Below are 13,715 nucleotides of genomic sequence, written 5' to 3' on the forward strand. Positions count from 1 at the left end.
ACTTATTGAGTCTTCTGGTACTCATGTCAGAAACTGGTAGTTATTCAATGCTGCTTCCTATTTAGTAAGAAAGGTCGTTGTTCTAAAGGAATTCCTTTCATCTAGATTAGTTGAAATTCTAAAAATAGTGCCTATATTTTCTACAGAAGGACTGAGATATGTTTCCTGTGGCAGGTGTTTGTTAAGAAGTTAGGCTAAATTCTTCAATGAGTCATTCATCCCACTTATTTTAGGTACCTAGTTTATGAATGTTCCTTCAAATTGTCCTCTGGAGGTGCTTCCCCATTTCATAGAGAAAAAATTTAGACAAGAGTTTTAAATTAGAGGTATAGCTTTCAGATAGGAATATGAGGCAACTATAACCTTTTCTTACAAAATGACAGAGAAGCATCTATCAGTAAGTGAGAGTTACTTTTATCCTTCGTGTTTTTGCACTTTGACATTCAGAAAAAAATGAAAGACAACACAAAAAATACTTTCTTGAAGGTTCTTGAAGCCTGCGAAGGTGAAGTTAGTTCAATATTTAAGAAAAATATGAATACCACATCTGTCCCTTTTGTATGTTAATGATTCTGGCACTTGTAAGTAAAATGTACAGTGCAGAATAATTGCTTATTTCCAAAAAATTCATAAAGTGTTTTATTACATATAGTTACCTTTTGTATTTGGATGAGTGCTTTAAAATCTCCCTCAGTAGGCATTCATAGAGTGGACCATAGCAGCACTAAAAAAAAACATTAAAGTCTGTTATGTCAATGAGCTGTGCATGAAGAATTTCTTTAGTAGTATTTATTGCACAATGCACCATGACAACCATAGAATGTATGATTATGCTTTTGATGGAAGAATCATAACAGTTACATTCAAATCTCATGGAAATTAAGTAGCAGTCTCCCATGCACTTCAACCAAATTCATAACAGCTCTAAAGGGTCTCCTATGATCATCATAGATGAAATGCAGAATAATTGTCATTGTAATCAGATCAGGTCTTTTAGACTGTAATCAGACCAGGTCTTTTAGTATGAAGTTTTCTTTACTTTCTTCTAAAATTCTTTTTCTGTTCATGTTAAAAATTATGGAAAGATCCTTGTTAAAATGTACAAAAAATATTTAATTTAAAACTGCAAAAGTCATGAGACTCAGACTAGCTTTCCTCTCCATATTTAACTCATTTCATTGCACATTGAGGTATTTTAGGGGTCTAAAAAGACTGTGTGATCTTATTGACCATGTGTGCCATAATCCTTCCTAAAGACAAAAGCTGTGTAAAAATAATCCAACAAAAGAAAGGAGCTACATAGTTAAGGCTTCTTATTCTATTCCTAATACAATCCACGTGTCTGGGGATTGCATTTGATGTTCTTCAGTTCTGGGAAGATTGGCTAGTGAAATGCTGAGCTGGATCAGGATGAGACACTGTTACGTCTCTCCCTTTTTCAGTCTTTGTGGAGAGGTGGAGCATTGTGCAGACAGTTTTCACCAAGGGATCACTAATTAGCAAACTTTAAACTCACCATAGGTTACCAACACAAACTCCTTCAATACAATCTGTTTGTAGAAGAATCATTGAAGTCTCAGTGCTCAGTCTCTCCATAAATGCCTTTCTTGGAGTTCTTAAATGAACTTAGGGTTCCCAAATCTTTAGTCACCTCTGAAGCTTTCTGAAACCTGTACTGTTGTAGACAAAAGTCAGCAAGCATTAAATGGGTATATGGTTCTTCTTCAGAGCAGGAGCCATTACAGATATTATTAGTTATAACAAGTCTTAAAGAAGACTGCTGTAAAGGACACTTTCTACAGCTTTCTGTCAATACGGGATTATATTCACTGAGATTGAAGTCTCAGCCTGTCACTTACCTGACTGCCTGAAGTTCCTCAAGTATACTTTGTCAAAGTGAATGTTTCCTTTCAGAGAATGGAAAAAAAAAACCAACCCAAAACAAAAAAAAAAACTGCTGACAAGTGCTAATTGGCATTTTCATTCTATTCATAGGCTTCATGTGAAGCAGTCGAATAGAATTACTCACCTATGTGTTTGTTTGGTTTTTGAGATGGGGTTGTTCTTTTGTTTTGGATTGGAGTGGTTTCCTTTGTGGTTTTTTTTTTTCTTTTTTGTTTTTTTTTTTTTTTTGCATGTACATCTTATCTTTTTTTTTCTGTTTTTTTTTTTAGGTAGTGGGGTTTCTTGTTTGTTGGGTTTTTTATTTTTTTTGGATTTAGTTACTTTTAACCTTCTCAAAGGAAAAGATGTTTCACAGTGAGATCTAGCTTTTGCAGACTAAGGTCATTTACATATCTGCAAAGTGGGTTAAAAGTAATTTCATAGTTTGGTTGCTTATAATTTGTGAGCAATTTGTGCATGAGTACCAAAAATCTAAGACACTGGTTAATCAGGGTAAAAATACATTAAAAAAATAACAATTCACTAGCTTTTTAAAATAATTAATTATATACCAGAAAATGGTAAAACTCTATGAAGCAGAGAAGTGTGTAGAAAATACTTTGCAAAATCGACTTCTTCATTCATGTTACTAATCTGGGAATAAATTTAGTCCCCAGATTGATACAAGTGACATTTGCCTTTGATAAAACAAAAGATATCTGTATAGAAAACATTGCTGAAAACCTGTTTGATAACTAGAAGGCAATGCCTTGTTAATACAGTGATAATGTTTTCCAAACAGAAGTTGAGAGCTCAGAATAACCAGGCTTGTAGAAGTAGTTCAGCCTCGGATTAACAGCAGAGTGTAAAAAAAGAAGCAGTGAAGGAACAAAACCTCTCTGTAATATGGTCCTTTTATAAAACACACTTCTGCAGGAGTCCAAAATTAATTGAAGCTACATCTGTCATTTGATGAAAAAAAAAAATTTGTTTCATGATTAACACTTGTTTTGATACAAGAGTTCTAAATCAAAATTATTCCAGATTTTCTAATTTATTCCTTCCAAGAGAAGTCAAGCTGCATATACGTTATAGTGCTAGTCAAAATAGCATCCAGCATTTGTAAAGGGTCAAATACATTCCAGAAACTAAAACAAAAAAAGTAATTCTTTCAGTGGTGGCCTCCCCTCTTTTTTCTTAATTTTATGCCTTAAATGGACTTTCAAAGGCTGGATATTATCCTACATAACCCTTTCTGTAGAACAGTAAATAGATTCAAAAGATTATGTTAAAGAATGAAAAAGATAAAAGTAGCAATTAGAGTTTCATATCCCCAATTACAGCACTAAGTAAATATAAATAGAAGGAAGAAGGGAAGTTTGCATCTACATTTTTAAGTATTTTTTTATCAATAGGTAAACAAAAACCAAAATCAAAATAAAATGTAACTTTTGCACCCCACAACAACAGTGGCTAGTTCACAATCTGTAATGAAACGAAAAAATCTGGAATTTTCCTGAATGTTTTTTCCTAATGATTAAATTATAATTTGTATTTCATATTTTAAGAAATAATTTTTGTTGAGTGTTCAATGTCATCTTTCCTTTTGTCAGAAAGTAAATTAAAAAGCTCAAAGGAGCTTTGTAAAGAAGTGTTTGCTCCTTTATTCTGTCCCAGAATGTTGGGAATACAGATAGCCTCCTTTCTTTGCAACAGCAAGTGTAATAGCTTTGACAAGAACATAAGAAGGATAGTTGTGAGAAAATACAAAATACAAATAATATGGCTAGGGGCCCAGTTAGGGAATAACTAGCACAAGTGGGAGCCATTATGACCATGTAAAGCTTTGTTGAACTAATTTCAAAGTCCAGAATACTTATTTTGGTATTGATTTGGAAAAGCCTGAAAAATAAGATGGAGCTATTTGCTACTATTTTGCTGATAATATTATACACAAGACAGCTCTTTCCTGCATTTGTCGGAGATGGGATCAAGCTGTTTGTCGGTAGAAATTTCAAAAGGATTGCTTTGACTAATTGGGCAAGACACTAACATCTCATAACATACAATTAGCAAAAACCTCATGAAGCTATTGTTGCTTCTATTTCTTCTCCTTTGAAATGACATGACAAGAGTTAAACCCATAAATCTATGGAATTCAGGCAAATAAGCTGCTAGATGCACAAACTGAAGGAATTTAGGGACCTTCAGACTATTCATAATTTACTAACCTCTTATCAGCTACCACATGATTTTGGGTGTGCTTAAACTGTTGAGATTTTACCTGGGTAAGAACTTCTTTTGCCAGGCTTCTAATGTCCTGAAAAGAATTGAGTGCTTACAGCAGTGGGACTAACACGGCACCGAGAAACTTGCTAGGCCAATTGAATGGATATGGTCTGAAAATTCATGTTTCACTAAGAAGAGCACTAATTCCACATCCAGTGACCCAGCATTTGAAGATGCTTAGAACATTCCTTAACTACAGTATTTAAGGTTATGATTTCAACACAGATTCCCTGAAACCCTCAGTCAATGAGAATATGTTGTATTTTAACATCAGCTGGCAACTAAGTTCAACGCAGCCACTTGCTCACTCCACAAACCCGCCATAGAAATGGGACGGAGAATCAGAAAAAACAGTAAAACTTGTGGGTTGAGGTAAGAACGGTTTAATAATTGAAATACAGCAAACAATTAGAATCATAGAATAGTTAGGGCTGGAAAGGACCTTAAGATCATCTAGTTCCAACCCCCCTGCCATGGGCAGGGACACCTCACACTAAACCATCTCACCCAAGGCTCTGTCCAACATGGACTTGAAGACTGCAAGGGATGGAGCATTCACAACTTCCCTGGGCAACCCATTCCAGTGCCTCACCACCCTAACAGGAAAGAATTTCTTCCTTATATCCAATCTAAACTTCCCCTGTTTAAGATTGAACCCGTTACCCCTTGTCCTGTCACTACAGTCCCTAATGAATAGTCCCTCCCCAGCATCCCTATAGGCCCCCTTCAGATACTGGAAGGCTGCTATGAGGTCTCCAGGCTGAACAGCCCAAACTTTCTCAGCCTATCTTCATATGGGAGGTGCTCCAGTCCCCTGATCATTCTCATGGTCTTCCTCTGGATGGTCCATGTCCTTTTTCTGTTCAGGACACCAGAACTGTGCACAATAGTCCAAGTGAGGTCTCAGGAGAGCAGAGTAGAGGGGCAGGTTCACCTCCTTCCACCTGCTGGTCACACTCCTTTTGATGCAGCCCAGGATACGGTTGGCTTTCTGGGCTGCAAGCGCACACTGCCGGCTCATGTTCATTTTCTCACTAACCAACACCCCCAAGTACTTCTCTGCAGGGCTGCTCTGAATCTCTTCTCTGCCCAACCTGTAGCTGTGCCTGGGATTGCTCCCACCCAGGTGTACGACCTTGCACTTGGCATGGTTAAACCTCACAAGATTGGCATCAGCCCACCTCACAGGCGTGTCGAGGTCCCTCTGGATGGCATTCCTTCCCTCCAGTGTATCGACCGAACCACACAGCTTGGCGTCATCGGCAAACTTGCTGAGGGCGCACTCAATCCCACTGTCCATGTCAGAGACAAAGATGTTGAACAAGACCGGTCCCAACACCGATCCTGGAGGGACACCACTCATTAGTGGTCTCCAGCTGGACATTGAGCCACTGACCACAACTCTTTGCATGCAGCTATCCAGCCAGTTCTTTATCCACCAAGTGGTCCATCCATCAAATTGATGTCTCTCCAATTTAGAGACAAGGATGTCGTGTGGGGCAGTGTCAAATGCTTTACACAAGCCCAGGTAGATGACATCAACTGCTCTACCCCTGTCCATCAGTTCTCTAGTCCCATCATAGAAGGCCACCAAACTGGTCAAGCAGGATTTGCCCTTAGTGAAGCCATGCTGGCTGTCACCAAGCACCTTGTTGATTTTCATGTGCCTTAGCATGCCTTCCAGGAGAATCTGCTCTATGATTTTGCCAGGCACAGAGGTGAGACTGGTCTGTAATTCCCTGGGTCATCCATTTTCCCCTTCTTGAAAATTAGTTATTATTTTAATGAAGAAGAGGGAGGAAGAGAGAGAGAGGAATAAAATCCAAGGAAAAAAAATTATGTGATACCAGATAGAATTGCTCACTACCTGCTGACCAATATCCAGCCCAACCCAAGCAGTGATCAACATCTCCCAGGCAACTCCACCCAGGTTATATACTGAGCATGGCATTCTATGGTATGGAATATACCTTCAGGTAGTTTGAGTTAAATGTCCTGGCTATTCTCCTTCCCCATCTTCTTGTGCACCTCCTCACTGGCAAAGGTTGTGGAATTGAAATTACCTTGATTTAGACTTAGCAACAACTAAAACATCAGTGTGTTATCAAAATTATTCTCATTCTAAACCCAAATCACAGCACTGTACCAGCTACTAAGAAGAAAATTAACTCTATCCCAGTCAAAAAAACAGGACAGGATATCATGCTCTTAAGTCGATTTTATCTCTTTTTAGCCAAATGAGAGATTTAATCATGGGACATTCATATCACAAATTAATGCTCAGCATCCTTCCTTCTAGAGAGACTTTATGAGAAGCCTAATAAGATACTAATACTCTTTCAATGTATCAATCACAGAATGCTCTGTTGGAAGGAAAATAATTAGCATGAAACTTGCTTCAGAACTGCAGTATAAACTCCTGCTCAGAATGACTCAATAAAGTCAGCGCTTGGCTAGTTTGATTCCCCACTGCTTTTGCACAAACTTGAGTCTGAAGTGAGTGTTAATAGCTGCTATGCTAGGCAATAAGACATTTTAGCTTTCCTGCAGTTGTAGACAAACAGGAATTCTGTGGAAAGAGATTTGAAAGTATTCCAGTGATAGTGAAATGCCTTAACCAGAATTGAAAATGCAACAAAAGACTTTTAGAAAAATTTGTATTACTGCTTTTTATGTCCTACTTAAATAAATCTAACAATATGACACTACTCTAAATATCTGCTGTAGCTATAGAGCCCTTCTCCATACTCAGCTTTGGGTCTTTATCTAGTCAAGCAAGTTTAGAACTTCTTCCTCAAAAATGTAACTGAACCATTATTAAATTCTATTGACAAATTTCCACTGACTTCACTGAACAATGGAAGAGAGCTAAGACAAGTCATTAAGATCCAGAACCTTCTGATTACTCAGGAATCTCAATCTCATTAGTCACAGTGGGAGTCATATGTCAGATGTGCTGAAGGATTTGTAAAGTGGCAGAACCACCTTTGAACAATGACAATGATGCCTGAAATCTTCACACAGGAGATCTGAGTACCAGGGTTACCTAAGTGTGGCTACACTCCTTATCTTTTCTTAAACTGCTCAAAAGTCAAGCAGGAAGGTCAAAAGAAATCAAGTTTCACAGTGTTTCCATTTCAAGCATCAGTCCTGTCCAGAGAAAAAAAAAAAACAAAACCCACAAGATCTCCTTACCTCTCCTCTTGTGTTATCCTGAAGTAAAGATGCTACATGATGAGTAGCCTGGAACCTATCACAATGAATAAGTGCAATGCCCAAGACTTTTTTTTCACCTGAATCTAACTTACAGTTCAGCTGCCAGTCCCCCCAGCCAGTCCCAGGGCTTTGGGCTTTCAGGACCTGCAAAATCTGCATATACAGCAATTTCACTAAGGAGGAAAGACAAAAAAAGAAAAAGAAAGAAAAAGAAGTGTTTTATTTAAAACAGGAGCATAGATCACATCCTAACAGCTCCAAAACCTACATTGCTTATAACATTGTCACTACAGAAACAAATAATAATTTTGGTAAATACTATTTAATTTTCCTCTCGTACCCCAAAGGAATAAGCAGGGAGAATAGGTTAAGTACCTTCTCCCCCCTTATCTCTTGTGACAGAAATCTTTATGGGCATCTATTTTGTTCCTACTGTCCCCCAGACTTTGTCAGTATTGGTGAGATAATAGAGGTGGAAGGTACACAGCAGAGTTTTGACAGCTCTGCTTGGCTGTGTTATTTTTCCCTATGTGTAATACCTGAGATGTCACATTGATAAAACTTTCTTTTCATGGTACTCCTCTATTTCCTAAGTTATACTGACTGCTTTTCAAAATCATGGCCTGGAGGTAAATTAGTAGTGTCTACTGGGCTTACTTTAAACAAAAATACCAGAAACGCGCCTCATCAAAGCACCCTGTATGGTATCACACTGCCAAAAAATGGGCCATCCTCCTCAAGATACAAGCTCAGTCAAGCCTGGCTACATTGCGAAACTATAGAATCATGATATTGCCCTCATTCATGGTAAATCCTACTTACTGCAATCATTGCTTAGTGAGGTGTTCCACATTCTGTGATCCAAATGTTCAGAACTAATACTGTTGTATATTAAACTGTAATGTAAATTATAACTGTTCTAGGGATAGCTTCAGACTGATTACAGGTTGCACTACCAAAAGTCAGTGATACAGGTGTTAAATTATCATTATAATGGTCTTCTGGTGCAGAAAATCAGCTCAGATTATATTTAATTTACTGCTATAGTTTCATAACACTCTGGAAGATCCTTTAGCATGGAAGTGAGTGAATTCTTCCTGTTTTCAGAAGCATAGACATATGGTGACCTGCATTATTATACAGCATTCTAATTTTAGTGGAGATTGCAAATAATTATCATAATAATGATATTAATTATAGCTATGCAGAATTGCTTTGGAACTCATCAGGTAATATGAGTTACATTTAAAAATAAAGACTTAGGAATAAGCCAACAACAAAAAATAGTGAAAGTCATCTAGCTGATATTTAGATTACTGTGTTGTACACCTACTTCTGAACTAGTCACACTTGGGTCTTTTATACATATCAAGACAGAAAAAAAGAATTTAGTGAGCACTATTCTCCTCATCTATTTTAGACAAATACTTTACTGTGAGATGAATTGCAGTCAAAATTTTCTCTTTCCTTCTAGTACTACAAATGAAGTTGAAGGTGACTGCTCTGAATGCTGAGATATTCATCAAACCACATGAATCTCATCCACACTATCAACCTATCAGTACTTTTAAATCATAGGCTTCACTGCAGGGTAAATCCAATCTAGCTGTGGGGAAGGAGCACTGTTGTGAGACCTCTGAAACACCACAAAATCAGAGGTACTTACTCTGCACTGGATGGTGTCTTGGTCTGAACTGTAACAGTTATTAGTGGGAAGGGGAGAGATAAAGGCACTTAGTCTGATAAATCCATGTTAAGAGTTAGTTGGCTCCACAGTGTTTCATCTGAACTGCTTTCAACACCTGAATGAGCGCCATTGCCTGTACAGAGTACTGCCATCAGCAGTTCAAATGTGCCCTAACACAGCTGTGCTTTGTCTACACTGATAAGTTAAATGTCTGAGTCTGTTCTCTGGCACTGAAGTGACTGGCATGGGACAACTATAGTTTTTACACTATAATCCATATGACTATAATGTTGTTTTCTGAACAGGTTGGCCACTTGTAAACAATCCACAACCTTTAGCCCACTCTAATTCTCCAGCCTGGTGAAAATTCAGGGAACAGTGTTAACTTGCCAAAATCACTCCTGAGACTTTCTGCTAATTTAACAGCAGAAAAATTTGTAATCTGTGGGGGCACTCACTGTCTGTGACCAGAACCCCTTAAGGCTTTCGCCACCCTGCCCTTGGCCCAAGATCCCCATTTCAGCCCCAGCTGCCCCACCAGAGCAGGAATCTTCTTAACAGTTGCTGCCAGACCTGCTACAGAACAAGAACCTGAGAACAGATTTCCTGCAAAAATCTTTTATGAGAATGGATGTAGACACAGCTCAACTGGAGATTGGACTCTACATGCATAGAGGTTATGAGGATGTTAGATGCTCCTATGAGTTAGATTTTGGCTTGCAAAAGAATGAATAAGCCTCTAAGCCCCTTCATTGTAGTAACACTTTAATGCATATATTTACAGTCACTAATTGGTAAAGCAATAACAGAAAGTAATCTAGTTTCCTATTTTCTTTCAAGAATGTTTAAATACGTTAACAGCACAAGGAAGATTACAGATAATATTGATCTGTTACTTGATGGGGTTGGTGACCTTACATATAAGGATGTAGACAAAGCGGTGATGTTTGATGCTGCCTTTGCCTCTGTCTTTAATACCAGTGATAGGCCCTGAGTACCCTGGACCCCTGTGTTGGAAGACTGCAGCTGGGGGGGGAACTGATAAACTGATTGAATGACAAACTGACTAATGATAAAATGACTGAACTTCTGAACTTGCTCAGGACTCACTGCTCCATATGGATGCACTCCATCAAATGTAGAGAGGCCTTACAGAGAAATCTGGATAGACTAGATAGCTGGACAATCACCAATCGTGAAATTTAACAAGACCACCCACAGAACTCTGCAGCTGGGATGGGGCAATCCAGATTATACATACAAATTTGTGGATAAGAGTCTCCTACGTTGGAGATATTCAAGGCCCGCCTGGACAAGATCCTGTGTGATGTACTCTACGTTACCCTGCTCTTGCAGGAGGGTTGGACTAGATGACCTTTTGAGGTCCCTTCCAACCCTTAGGATTCTGTGATTCTGTGATTCCTTGGGCAACCCATTCCAGTGCCTCACCACCCTCAAAGTAAAGAACTTCTTCCTTATATCCAATCTAAACTTCCCCTGTTTAAGTTTCAACCTGTTACCCCTTGTCCAATCACTACAGTCCCTGATGAAAAGTCCCTCTCCAGCATCCCTATAGGCCCCCTTCAGATACCGGAAGACTGCTATGAGGTCTCCATGCAGCCTTCTCTTCTCCAGGCTGAACAGACCCAGCTTTCTCAGCTTATCTTCGTATAGAAGGTGCTCCGGTCCCCTGATCATCCTTGTGGCCCTCCTCTGGACTTGTTCCAACAGTTCCATGTCCTTTTTATGTTGAGGACACCACAGCTGTACACAATACTCCAGGTGAGGTCTCCCAAGAGCAGAGTAGAGGGGCAGGGTCACCTCCTTTGACCTGCTGGTCATGCTCCTTTTGATGCAGCCCAGTATATGGTTGGCTTTCTGGGCTGCATCTTCATGATGCTCTCAGTTGTATGGTTTAGTTTTAGGTAGTCCTGCGAGGAGCAGGGAGTTAAACTCAGTGATCCTTATGGAACCCTTCTAGCTTGAGAGATTCTGATTCTATGATACTGTGAACTAAAAACCAATATGGAAACCACATTGATGCACCAAAATTTAGGCGTTAATAAGCCCCAGATGTAAAAACGGTCTTCATGCTAACAGGGAATTGTAATAAGCCAATTACTCCTAAGTTTTTCTGTCAATATGAATTTCCAGCAAAGTAATACCCTTCTATAATACTAATAGATTTGCATATTTGCTAAAATGTGTTCCCCTTGCTTTTGTTTTGCTTTTTTTTTCTTTTCATTGATGCTTTAAGTCCTTGTATTACCCATGAAGAAGGTGGTGTAACAATGTCAATTTAATTCTTCAGAAGCTAGACATAAAATTGAGTGTGTTGCTGTCTCTGGAAGTGTTTAACCAATTTAAGCTTATTCTCATTGAGGTCATTTCAGTTTATTGAAATAGCTCACAATGCACAAAGCAAGACAGACTCAACAAGGGAAAGAAAGAAGATTAAGCAAAAGAAGAAAAGGATTACTTAAAGAAGACATTCTGTGGCGAAGGGAAAGCTTTGAACCTTGTGAACTGTAAGGCTTAACTTACAAGACAGCACATGGCACTCATGTATCACACATGTGCATGTGCAGATATTGGTAGCACTGCCATAGTGATGATCAATAGTTTCTGACTATTGACAGGACACTATTGACAGGACACTCATCAGTAGAATTTCTAATCCAGTTCTTTTCAGAATAATAACTAAAGAAATTGAAACTTTAATTAAAGAACATCAAAGTACCATTTTTCTTCTAATATGCAGCACCTGCAACACATGAAAATGATTTGTTAGGATTGGTAGATTTTTCTAATGTTACAAAGGCAACTGACAGCACCCATGTGCTCATTTAATGTGTCTCCCAGTGAACAAATACATAGAATTTGAAAGATTATTTATTCATGGAAAAAGGAGTCATCCCTTGAAAAGAAAGCTGTTTATAATATTCAGTAGTGCATTATGAACATTAGTTAATGATCTCAGGAAAGATTTACACAAATGCTGGACAAGATAATTAAGACTGCAGGTTTAACAGCTTTGGCTTTCAGAATACTTGACATAAAACCATTTTGTAAAAATTACCTCAGTGACATATCTAGATGATACTTTATCTTGATCTGAATACCACGAATTACGTTCTTCTATTTGTATATGGCTATGCCATGGAATGCTAAATTATTGCAGCCAGTTTCACACACCTGCAGAAATAAAATACACTATTCACCATTTTTATTCTGTTATGAAGAAAACTTTTGGGTTTATTCCAGATTTCTATATCTAAATCTATCCAGTGACATAAAATATAGCTCTTGGTAACAACTGCTACAGTATATTTCCTCAGACTGCATCTAACGTATGGGCCTTGTTACTGTTAAGTATAATTCACATTTGTAAGACTTCGAAAGCAGAGAAACTCCCATGACAGCGAAGACAAATGGGAACAATAGTGTTTTGCAACTTACACAGCATCTATCATCCAATGCACCCAAGGGCCATTAAAACTAGTAATTAAACCTTCTGAAAAGTTCATATCAAGTAAGTAGTTTTATTATTCCTGTTTTACAAATGAACAAACTGAGTTACAAAAAATAACAATTTGCTCAATTTCACAGCTAAATTAGTGCAACAAATCGATACAGACCTTGTTTGAGTTCATGAGTTTGAATCTTATTTCAATACTTTAAGCAATTATTGTATTATTGCTGTTATTATTTTTGTTATTTATTTATTATTTGTTGTTGTTGTTGTTATTAGAAGGAAAAGAACATTTTCTCAATCATAAATGAAAAATTCTCCAGAGAACTAATAATGGTAAAACTGGAGCTTGGACACAAGACTGAAAACTCCAAAGCTATTTCCAAAGAGAAATTCCAGCATATTGTTTATTCTATCCTGTAATAAATTACCAGCATGACACACTGTGATAAGAACCAGTTTATAACCTAATTTCTATTTTTTTAAATATTTTTGTAGGTCATTCAGCAAATGGCTGAAAGCTAAGTTAGCAATCCCTGTAGGTTAGAACAGCTTAGCAAGGAGAGAAAAAGATGGAAGTGGAACAAGAAAAGCATTCACAGTCACTGATTTCTCACCTTCAGAAAAGGATGCTGGTGGCCAGAAACACTACTCAGAGAGGTGATCTGCTACACAATATTCTGTGAACCCTGGCTGACTCTTTTTTTTCACTGAGTAGGAAAGATTAGAAGCTGATCCTATAGATCAACAACTGTGACTCAGAAGCTGTAATAACCCTGCGGTCTGCTGCTTCCCTAGGATCAGTTAGCTCCTTCTTCCAAGGACAGACATTGGACTTTGGATGAAATGTCAGATAAAGTCCTGCTTTAAAATTCTGTAGAAAGAGCATCACAGGCTAAAGACAGACATAATGTAAACAGGCACTGCGTAAGCTTCCAGTACAAGCCTGCTGATATGGCTTATTCCTGATTTGTAAAACCTTTGTATCCCAGCTTTGTATCTTCTCCTCAACATAGGTAGACAGGCATCCTGTATTACACCAAAGGAAAATAAAATCTGAAGTATAAAAAATCTGTATCTGTTTTCTTTCTGGTGACCTTCAAATGCTCCCTCAAAGCCTTAGTACTGATGTTAATGTAACCCTCACATGGAATCAAACACAAGTCT

Source organism: Pezoporus flaviventris, unplaced genomic scaffold (genome assembly GCF_033815535.1).
Source record: "Pezoporus flaviventris isolate CSIRO_AGI_PZ_B2104156 unplaced genomic scaffold, CSIRO_AGI_Pfla_v1 ptg000025l, whole genome shotgun sequence".
Lineage (NCBI taxonomy): Eukaryota > Metazoa > Chordata > Aves > Psittaciformes > Psittacidae > Pezoporus > Pezoporus flaviventris.